A 12,202-nucleotide genomic window follows, 5' to 3' on the forward strand; every position below is an offset into this window, starting at 1 on the left:
GAAAGAATTTTTTTTTAGAAAGCTACATGTGAATCAAAGTAGATTATGAAGTTTTCAAATACGTAACTTGTTTAAAATCATTATTGTTAATGGTCTACATGGTGTAGAGGAAGGTGAAGTTCATGAGTGAGGGAGAGAGAGATAACGAGACAAAGAGATAGAGAGAAGAAAAAGAAAGTCGTAAGAATCAGTCTCATGCACTCCTCACAACACTAATATATATATATATATATATATATATATATATATATTTAATAACATGAAAAAGACTGAAATACCCTTATAGAAGGGTATACGTCTAACACTCCCCTCAAGCTGGAATGTATATATTATACATTCCTAGCTTGTTACAAGCATCCTTTAACTTAGCTGGCCCCAATGGTTTAGCGAACACATCTGCGAGTTGATCTGTTGATGGAGTGAACATGGTGCATCTCTCACCTCTTTGAATTCTCTGACAAATGAAGTGGCAGTCTACCTCAATATGTTTGGTTCTTTCATGAAAGACTGGATTTGTGGCAATATAAATTGTTGACTTGTTATCACAATATTACCTTGTAGGTTCTGAAGATGAAACACCAGTCTCTGTCATAAAAGAACGTAACCAAATCAATTCTCCACTAGTATATGACATAGCTCTGTATTCTGCTTTTGCTCTAGATTTAGATACAATGTCTTGCTTCTTGCTTCTTGCTCCTCCAAGTCACTATATTACCTCCAACGAAGGTGCAATAGCCAGTTGTAGACCCCCTATCTACTAGAGATCCTATCCAGTCTACATCAGTATACCCTTTTACTCTTTTATGACCATGTCTCTTGAAACATAGTCCTTTCTCTGGCGTGCCTTTCAAGAACCTAATAATCTGAACTACTGCTACCCAATGAGATGTGCGAGGAGAATGCATGACTTGACTAACAATTCCCACTGCATACGAGATATCAGGACAAGTAACTGTCAAATAAATCAGCTTCCCAACAAGTCTCCTGTATCGTCTTGGATTTTCCATCAACTCTCCCTGATCAGAGTTTAACATTAGGATCCATAGGTGTTGATGCAGGTTTCACCCCCATAGAGCTCATCTCTTCCAATATATCTAAAGTGTACTTCCTCTGTGACAGAGAAAGCCCATAGCGAAGGACGCGCATTGTTTCATGCTAAATCGAAGGACTGCATCATTGAACCTCCCAAACCATACCCTCGAAGATTGTTTCAGTCCATAAATCGCTTTCCAAAGACGACAAACAGAGGAACCCATCTCCCCGTGAGCAACATACCCAGGAGGATGCTCCATATACACCTCCTCAATTAGATTGCTATGAAGGAAAGCATTCTTCACATCTAACTAGTACAATGGCCAACCACGATTAACGGCAATCGAGATAAGAACACGTACATACGGTATTTTGGCCACAGGGGAGAATGTCTCCTAATAGTCAGTCAACCCCAAATGTCTGAGTGTATCCTTTGGCCATGAGGTGGGCTTTGAGACGTTCGATGGTGCCATCCAGAAGGTAATAGCAAAGACCCACCGACAGCCAACAGGCTGCGCTTCAGAAAGTAGAGGGACAAGATCCCATGTTTTACTAGAACCGAGTGCAGCTATTTTGGCAACAATAGCAGCTCACCAATGAGGATGAGCAAGAGCATCTGAAACTGTCCGTAGGCACAGAAACAAAAGAAACACTCGAAACGAATGAGCGAAATGAAGGCAAAAGATGCTCATAAGAAACAAACTTTATGATGGGATGTGCAGTCATATGAGATCGAGTGCGTGAAGGAATGGGAGAGTCAGATGCAAGAGGATTACCTGATGGAGAAGTATCCGACTGAGGACGAGGATCAGCTGGTGGAGGTAATGGTGGTCCTATACGAAAGACAGTTGATCGGGGCCCTCGAGTGTACACTTTAGGTGTAGTTTTAGAAACGGCCTCTGTAGACTCCAAATCAAATGCAACGGAAGGAGTCACCATAGTGGGTTCAACAGGAATAGACAACAGAAGTAACAAAGGTGGGACCTCAACAGCACTCGGAGGCGGAGCATGAAAATAAGAAGTATCCTCAAAGAATGTCACATCGGCAGAAACAAAGGTTTTCCGCAGGTGAAGAATATAACACTTGTAACCTTTTTTAATACGAGTAACCCAAAAAGATACATTTTTCCGCTTGAGGTTCCAATTTGTCACGACCACGGCTTAGGTTGTGGACAAAACAAGTGCACCCAAACACACGAGGAGTCAAGGGAAATGGATCACCTGAAGGAAACAAAACAGAAAACGGAGTACTACCAGATAAAATAGAAGAAGGCAGACTATTCGCTAGAAAGCAAGCTGTAAGAGCAGCATCGCCCCAAAAGTGTTTAGGAGCTCTCATCTGGAACATAAGCGTATGAATCATATCTAATAAGTACCGTAACTTCCTCTCAGTAACACCATTCTACTATGACGTGTGAGCATAGGAAGATTGATGCATAATTCCTCGTGAAGCAAGAAAGTCAATAAAACCATTGGAGCTAGAAAAGTATTCTTTTGCATTGTCAGCATGCAAACAAGAAATGGAAGACTTAAATTGATTTTCTACCCCAAAGTAAAATAACTTAAATGCATTGAATACTTCAGATCTATCTTTCAACAAAAATAGCCAAGTTGCACGAGAATAATCATCAACAAAGACAATAAAGTAACAAAAACCAGATAAAGAAAGAGTTCATGCTGGGTTCCAAACATCTGAATGAACAAGTTCAAATGGGCACGACGACCTACGCCTACCATGCGAAGGGAAGGACACTGAATGGTGTTTTCCCAACTCACAAGACTCACACGACAACGACTCAACTGAACTAGTAAGATAAGGAGATTTCCGAAGCTTCTCTGCAGGAGGGTGACCCAATCGACAGTGCCATTGATAAGCATCAACAGCTGTTCGAAAAGCTGTTCGAAAAGCAACACCAATTGTGGTCGAATCCAGGTAATATAAGCCACCCACCTCACGGCCAATTCCAATCCTCGTCCCAGTCTTCAGATCCTGAAAGATATAATAAGATGGAAAGAAACAAACAAACAATTTAGAGAATTAGTTAATTGACGTACAGATAACAAATTGACAGCAAATGGAGGAACATGTAGCACGACAGATAAATGAATAGCATTAGGGATGGACACCTTACCAACCCAGAGACAGGGGATTTGGTTCCATATGCTAATGTAACAGTAGGAGGAAGACGAGAAATATCTAACTGGAAGGACGAAAAATTATGAGAATTACCAGTCATGTGGTGAGATGCCTCTGAATCAATGAGCCATGATCCAAGAGTAGAACCAGAAAGAAAACAAGATGAGCTACCTGGTTGAGCAAATGTGGCCATAGGCTGCTTGCCTTTATCACGGAGACGTAGAAGGTCCTCATAATCAGCACGACTAACCACCATGGAGTCACCATAAGATGCAGCAGGAGCAGGGTGGGGAGGGTGGGCATCATCATAAGTAGATACGGAAGCAGAAGTAGAATGACGGGGGCGAAGTTCTGGATGAAGATCATAACAGTAGTCAATGGGGTGGCCCTCCATACGACAGTGGGTACAACGACCACGACCTCCCTCTGACTCAAGGCCACGGTCACGACTACCACCACCACCACTACCAAAGCCACCCCCACGACCACCACAAGTAAATTTCCCAAAGCCACCACCATGACCACCACCAGTAAATGCGGCCAGTGCAGACTCATCAACCCGGGGTTCAGTTGGCGGAACAACCCTCAGACGTTGTACCCTGGAAAATACCTCAGCTAGAGATGGAATGGAGCCCGAACTAACATACTGTCTAATCTGTAAGAAATCAAGGCCCAATGAATCCAAAAAAAGGACAACTCGAAGTTCCTCCAAACGCTTGGCAAGAACGACAGGGTCGACTATAAAAGGCATGAGAAGATCAAGCTGCTGGCATAGTGCAACATACGAACTGTAATAGTCTTCCACAGGTCGGTCACCACGCTCAAGTTTGAACTAGTCAGAAAGGAGATCACACATACGAGTAACGTTATCAGCACCAGAATATAAAGTAGCAGCATGATTCCACACAGCTTTAGAGGTAGCAAGATACATCATGGTGGCAGCCACAAAGGATTCCATACAACTCCACAGAAAAGACATGATCACAACATGCTCCTAACGCCATCTCTCATAAGAAGAGTCTGTGGTGGATGGAGGATCCCATGTAAGAAAGCGAACTTTACCATGACCCAGAAGGTAAGTCTCAACCGCCCGCCGCTAATTTTTCTCATCAAGCTTAATAGAGGACATCAAAAAGGGACCCTCCACATGAGAATATTGAGTATCGAATTAATGGGATGAAGAGGGAAGAGTGATCCCATCAACGGTCAAACATGAGGAGGAATCTTCTGAAGCCATACTAACCACCAATTAGAGCAATCTGCACTCAGAATGAGAAAGGCGAGGGCAACCAACAACACATACAAGTAAACACTCACGAATCACCTATTATCGGCACAACAGTAAGCTGAGAACCACCAACAACCATTAACAACGATATAGCCACCAACAGTAATCCCCCGCAAAGAACAACACAATCACCACCACCGACAGATCTACCAACATCAATCACCACCACTAACAGATTGACCAACCACACAATCACCACCACTCACAGAACGATCGAACGATACCCAACATACAACCAAATCCACCAAACAACACTTTTGCAGGCAAACCAACAAGGTTCCAGGACAAAGAAAGAGGCAAGAATATCCCTTAAACCATAGACAAAAGAGAATAGAACCACCAACAAACGTCCCAGAACCAACGATGAAATAAAATATGAAAAAAAGACAAATTTGAACAATTAAAAAATAGGATTTAAGGACTGATGTGATGAGAAAATAAGGTTTAGAGGTTGTTTTGATAAGTTAGGGTTAGGATTTAATGGTGGAAATTGAAGAAACAAGTTAGGGTTAGGGTTAGGGTATTCGTGCGAAGTTAGGGTTAGGATTTGAGGAGTTAGGGTTAGAATTTGAGAAGTTATGGACTGATGTGAGGAGAAAACAAGCATTAGGTTTAGGTTTAGGGCCAGGTTTAGGGTATTAGGGTTGGGCTGTGAGTGGAGGAAAAGGGGTGTAAAGAGGGGTTACGATGTGGAGAGGGGGTTGTGAAGAGGGTTGCAAAGAGAGATTAGGGTTTGGGTCTATGGACAGATTTGTGAGTGTAAGGTTTAGAGAAATAGGTTAGAGAAAGAGGGTTAGGGTTTTGGATTCTTCAAGGATTAGGGATTATAGATCTTACCTTGAAGCTCCGATACCATGTTAATGGTGTACATGGTGTAGAGGAAGATGAAGTTCATGAGTGAGGGAGAGAGAGAGATAACGAGACAAAGAGATAGAGAGAGGAAAGAAATAAGAATCAGTCTCACGCCCCCCTCACACCACTAAAATACATATATATATATATATATATATATATATATATATATGAGGAAAGGGTTGCTGCTAACTAGACCTGGCAAAAAGTTACTTGGACCCGCGGGTCCACCTGGTCTGCCCGTAAATTACTGGTCCGGGTCACCAATCAGTGGCCCGTTTGAAATTGACTCGTGGGTCCACCCGGCCAGTCAAAACTGGGCCAGGCCGGGTGGACCCGCGGATGCCCGTAGATAAGTGCAAAAGTTTTATTTTGGCCTTTTTTCCGTAATTGTCATAATTTTTGAATTTTCTTTGTAGTTTTTTCGGTAATTGTCATATGGTAGTACATTGTTTCGGTATTTTTTCATAATTTTCCTACTTTGCTTCCATTTTTTCGTAATTTTTCATTTAAAACTTAATACTTCAGCCAATCTTTGCGCAAATCCGTAATGATTACTATTTTTTGCTAGCGACCTTTGCACAAATCGTACTTCTGCCAATCTTTGCAGCAAAGGATGAGCGACAAGCCGACAAGTGGCCTCGGTGAAGGTGGCTAGCAAATTCCTTCACAAAAAATAAATCTTAAAAAATATGGCAAAAATCCGGGTGACCCACGGGTCGACCTAGCCCGGCCCGCCCTTTCGCCAGGTCTACTGCTAACGTTAGCATAAAAGAAGGTGGGCCCACATTGTTGGGGGATCCAAAGCATTCATTTGGAAGGCCCTTTCATGGATAAGGTGTCCACAAAAAATCAGCTCCATTGGATCATCTCAGGATGTCCATTTGTGGGGTGAAAAAATGGGCAGATTAGTGGACAAACAGTATCTATCCATTTTCTCCCCTACAAATGGACATCCTATGATGATCCAATGAAGCTGATTTTTGGTACACACCCCATCCATGATGGGTCACATACACATATATAATACGATGCAGCGTTTGAAATCTTGGCTTACGCAAATAGTGTAAATGAAATGCTTTTCATGTTTCAAATCAATAATATTTCAAAGAAAAATTATTTGGAAAACTACTTCTGAAACAAAGTACATTATGAAGTTTTCAAATCCATAACTTGTCTAAAATTATTATCTATGGGGTTTGTCGGTCTTCTTTGAGGCCAATGTCACACGTCATTAGCAAGTACCCAAACGAACGATGCCACATCACATTGACCAACGTTCACGGCACCGCAGTCTCAAGTGCGTGCAAATATACAATTAATCGTCCTCACCCCAAAATCTATCAGTGGTGGCCTCTGAAATCTATCATCTATGCTAAAGGACACAAATAACCTATCGAAACCCATCACTGGGGCTTGAGCAACATTACAGGCTCCATCTCGACCATGGTCTATGTGATCACATCAAACGCACAGACCCACTGGTAGGCAGTGGGTACCAAATCAGCGAAACGCAATTCATACTGACAATTCCATACCAAGATTGGGGCAGGTCTCAGTTTGAAGATTATAATTAATTTTGGAAAATCCTTAGTTCTCAACGTACATAGGGTATCTTTCAACCCCTTTTTCCCAATATGTCGAGGGTATGTTCTAAGGTATATGTCAAGGGTATCGTCCAACCTGAATCGTTATAATGAAAAGGGTATCTTTCAATCCGATCATGTGATTTGCCAGGGGTATTGTCAACCCGATTAAAATATTATTCCAAAGTGTCATTCAATCCAATTTAGAGTAATTTGCCAAGGGTGTTTTTCAACTTAAATCAATTTCCACTTTTCAATCCATTTAAATTTTGGATTTTGTAATCAACTAAAAACTATGTATTTTTATTTCCAATTTTGAATATTCTTTTCAAAATTTTCTATGCAATTTATGGATATCATATAGTATAGTCAACTTTGTTCCCTTATAAATATTTGTTTCCATTCATATGCGTAACTATTTATTTCCGAAAAGACAATCAAATTTCAAATGCTTGAATTTCCAACAATATGTGCACCATCACACATGATTCATATAATTAAACAACATAATATTTATAAAACATGCATAACACACGATTCATATAATTAAACAGCATAATATACAAAACATGCATAGAGTTCATAAATGATCCATTTCGTGTAGAGTTACTAAATTCCTTTTCTTTTTTAAAATTCAAATGCATTCAACATACTTTATAAAGGTCTAAATCAATTTCAACAAGATTTAATGTCCTATCTTATAGCTTGCTTACGGTAAGGTTTCTCCATTGTGACCTGATGGTCAAGGGTTCGAGTTACAGAAACAGCCCCTCTGCAAAGCAAAGGTAAGGCTGCGTGCGTCTAGCCCTCCCAAGACCTCGCAATGGCGGGAGCCTCGTGCATTCAACATACTTTATAAAGGTCTAAATCAATTTCAACAAGATTTAATGCCTTATCATATAGCTTGCTTACGGTAAGGTTGCTCCATTGTGACCTGATGGTCACGGGTTCGAGTCACGAAAATAACCCCTCTGCAAAGCACGGTTAAGGCTGTGTACGTCTAGCCCTCCACAGACCCCGTAATGGGGAGCCTCAAGCATTGGGCCTCCCTTTTATCATAGAGTTTGCTTACATAGGAAAAAGACGTAATACAGTAGTAGGGAACGGTCTAGCTACCTCAATTTGCAGTCCCTCCAAGATGATTCTGACAGCTCTAGGATGATTTTCAAAGTCCCGAATCCCTCCCTTCTTCTCCCTTGAATTAACAAGATCATCCTCCAAAGAGTCTTTCCTCTCCCTCAAAATCTCTCTCTCTTTCTTTCTCTCTCTACCTCTCAATCTCTCTCTCAACAAGCAAAGGTGAGGAGTATGGGGTGGTCAACTTCTTCAAATAGGAATGAGGGAGAAGTCATGTGACCCTCCCTCTCCCCTTAATACAACACATAAGTGCTTTGCAAAACTGAAAACCCATTCATTTCCCCCTTTTAATGCAAAACACAAGTCCCCTCTTAAATCACACGTTTTCTCTACTCAAACATGTGTCCCAATCTCTACTTCAATATAGGTGGATCTATCTCATGAAGTTATTCTTGATAAATTAAGAGGTCGGGACCTAGATTTTCACAAGGCTCCCATCTCATTCAAGAAGGTAAGCATCTATGGTGGTTTTCTATAGTTAGTGGCTTTATTTGCAGAAAACCATTCCTTTTCCAATATGAAATTTAATTTTCCCTCACACCATGCCAAAGTCGCATCAAGGCTTGAAAGTTTCCATGCTTTGAGACTCCATCAAAGAGGAGAGCCCTCCCTTTAATGGCTAATTATGGTTCATCTTTCTAATTTCCCCTCTCTCTAATATTAATTGGTAATCCTCTCTTCCTATTAGCAGCCACTCAAGGAAAAGACGCCCAACATAGTCTAGCAATCTTGAAAACCTATATCTAAAATTCAATTTACATATAAGGCTATTTTTTAAAAGTACACTCTCATATAAGCATCTAAAAACTTATGCCCATCTTTTCATAAAGACACCCCAAAAACTTCTCAACTAGGGGCTGGGTATTACATTCTCCTCCCCCTTAAAAGAATTCCATCCTCAAAATTCACATACTAAATCTCTTCTCCCTCGGAAGATTATTTTTCTGAATACAAGCATGTCATGGTTCGCCTCCTTAACCTAAATCCTTCCTATCAGTCATTATATTGGCTCGACCTCAAGTGAGATAGATATTGGCATAAAGGAGCTAACACCACCAACTTCTGATGCGCATTCTGAGCTATTGAACCTTCTCCCTTATTCCTTTTTTTTATTTCAAAAAATATCTATTAGTATTTATAAGATATAAGATCAACATAAAATACAATATATGCTAAGGAACCCCGGCACGCACTAACTGATATTACTGTCTCACACCGTCATAACTAACTCACATGTTGAACCAAGCATCCCCAATGGGCGTGAATCCCTTGTGCGGTGTCTTATTAGCGCGATTAACCCATGTACTAATCGGGCACCCCTAGCGCACACGAATACATCGTACCCATTCCTAATTTTCTCCTTGTCTAATTCAACGCAATATTAAAACTCCTCAGATACTAGTACTTAGGACCTAAAGACTAAGACTAGGCTCTGATACCACTTTAACTATCATGCCCCTAACTGTATTCTTAGGCCGGTGCTCGTAACAGCCGCCGCAATGTCCGTAGAGTTACCCCCACGAACACGCAAGGCTCAACTTCCAACAATTCACCAATTTACTCATACTAGAATCACTTGAAAAATGGTAGACCTTTCAAAGCATTTACCAACTAGTGCGGAAGCTAAATGTACTTAATTAAAATAATATAACATCTCAAATACAAAAGTCATAATAAGTCTTCTAAATACATCAACATCAAATCACCTCACCACGTTAAATACTGAATTAGAAAATAAAAGACTAAAGTTACATTTCACTATCAACGGGGCAGCAAATCTCTACAGCTCAACGGATCTACAGGTGATCCTCGGGGTCTGAAAATGCTAATCAACGTAATGAGCAAAACGACCCCAGCAGATAAACCAAAACCGACCAGCTAGTACACATTCACACGCGCGCACACACACACACAGATATATATATATATATATATATATATATATATATATATATATATATATATATATATATATATATAATACGATGCAGTGTTTGAAATCTTGACTTAAGCAAATAGGGTAAATGACTTGCTTTTTCATGTTTCAAATCAATAATACTTCAAAGAAAAATTATTTTGAAAGCTACTTGTGAAACAAAGTACATTATGAAGTTTTCAAATCCATAACTTGTTTAAAATCATGATCTTTGGGGTTTGTCAGTCTTCTCTTAGGCCAATGTCACATCTCCACATTGACCAATGTTCATGGAACCGCAGTCCCAAGTGTGCCCAAATTTATAATCAATCTTCCTCACTCCGAAATCCATCAGTGGTGGCCTGCGAAATCCATCGTCTATGGCAAAGGACACAAATAACCCAACGAAATCCATCACCAGGGCCCGAGCAACGTTACGAGCTCCATCTCGACCATGGTCTATGTCATCACGTCCATCGTACATACCCGCTAGCAGGTAGTGGGTACCAAATCAGCAAAACACAACTCATACTAACAATTCCATACCAAGACTGGGAGGTCTCAGTTTGAAAATTATAATTAATTTTGAAAATCTTTAGTTCTCAAGGTACTTAGGGTATCTTTCAACCCCTTGTTTTCAATATGTTGAGGGTATCTTCTAAAGTATATGTCAAGGGTATCTTCCAACCTGAATTGTTGTAATGACAAGGGTATCTTTCAACCCGATCATGTGATTTGCCAAGGGTACTTTCAACCCGCCCAAAATATTATTCCAAGGTGTCATTCAATCCCATTTAGAGTACTATGTCAAGGGTATTTTCAACTCAAATCACGTTCCACTTTTCAATCCATTTCAAAATTGGATATTGTAATCAACTAAAAACTATGTATTTTGATTTCCAATGTGAAATATTCTCTTTAAAATCTCTATGCAATTTATGGATATCACATAGAACAGTCAACTTTATTCCCTTGCAAATATTTGTTTCCATCTATATGCATAACTATGTTATTTCCGAAAAGACAATCAAATTTCAAATACTTGAATTTCCAACAGTACATGCACCATCACACACGATTCATAAAATTAAACAACATAATATTTACAAGACATGCATAGAGTACATAAATGATCCATTCCATGTAGTGTTACTAAATTCCTTTTGTTTTCTAAAATTCAAATGCATTCAACATAATTTATTAAAGGTCTAAATCAATTACAACAAGATTCAATGCCTTATCATGTAGTTTGTTACATAGGAAAACAATGTAATCCATGGTCTACCTACCTCAATTTGCACTCCCATCAATATGATTCCGATGGCTCTGGGACGATCTCCAAAGTCTTGAATCCATCTTTTCTTCTCCCCTGATTGAACAAGATCATCCTCCAAACAGTCTTTCCTCTCCCTCAAAATCTCTCTCTCTACCTCTTCATCTCTCTCTCAACAAGCAAAGGTAAGGAGTATGGCGTGGTCGACTTCTTTAAATAGGGATGAAGGAGTAGTCGTGTGACCCTCTCTCTCTGATTAATGCAAGACATAAGTGCTTTGCAAAACCGAAAGCCCATTCATTTCCCCCTTTTAATGCAAAACACAAGTCCCCTCTAAAATCACACGTTTTCTCTACTCAAACATGTGCCCCATGCTCTTCTTCAATATTGGTGAATCTATTTCATTAAGTTATTCTTATTCTTGATAAATTAAGAGGTTGGGACCTACACACACCCACGATTTTCACAAGGCCCCCACCTCATTCAAGAAGGTAAGCATCTATGGTGGTTTTCTATAGTTAATGGCTTTATTTACAGAAAACCATTCCTTTTCCAATATGGAATTTAATTTTCCCTCACACCGTGCCAAAGTAGCATCAAGGCTTGGATGTTTCCATGCTTTGAGACTCCATTAAAGAGGAAAACCCTCCTTTTAATCGCTAATTAAGGTTCATCTTTCTAAATTCCCCTCTCTCTAATATTAATTGGTAAGCCTCTCTTCTTATTAGCTGCAACTCAAGGAAAAGACGCCCAACGTAAGCTAGCAATCTTGAAAATTTGTATCCAAAATTCAATTTACATAAAAAGCCATTTTTATGACAGCACTTCCATATAAGCATCTAAAAACTTATGCCCATCTTTTGATAGACAACCCTAAAATTTCCCAACTTGGGGCTGGGTATTATATTATTTACTTACTCGATTTGCACTGCATGTGGTGAGTCGACATTAGTTTACCAATGTTAGTTCAATAGCGACCTTA

This window comes from Tasmannia lanceolata, unplaced genomic scaffold (assembly GCF_043159265.1).
Source record: "Tasmannia lanceolata isolate RefF3 unplaced genomic scaffold, GAP_Taslan_0.1 ptg000024l, whole genome shotgun sequence".
Lineage (NCBI taxonomy): Eukaryota > Viridiplantae > Streptophyta > Magnoliopsida > Canellales > Winteraceae > Tasmannia > Tasmannia lanceolata.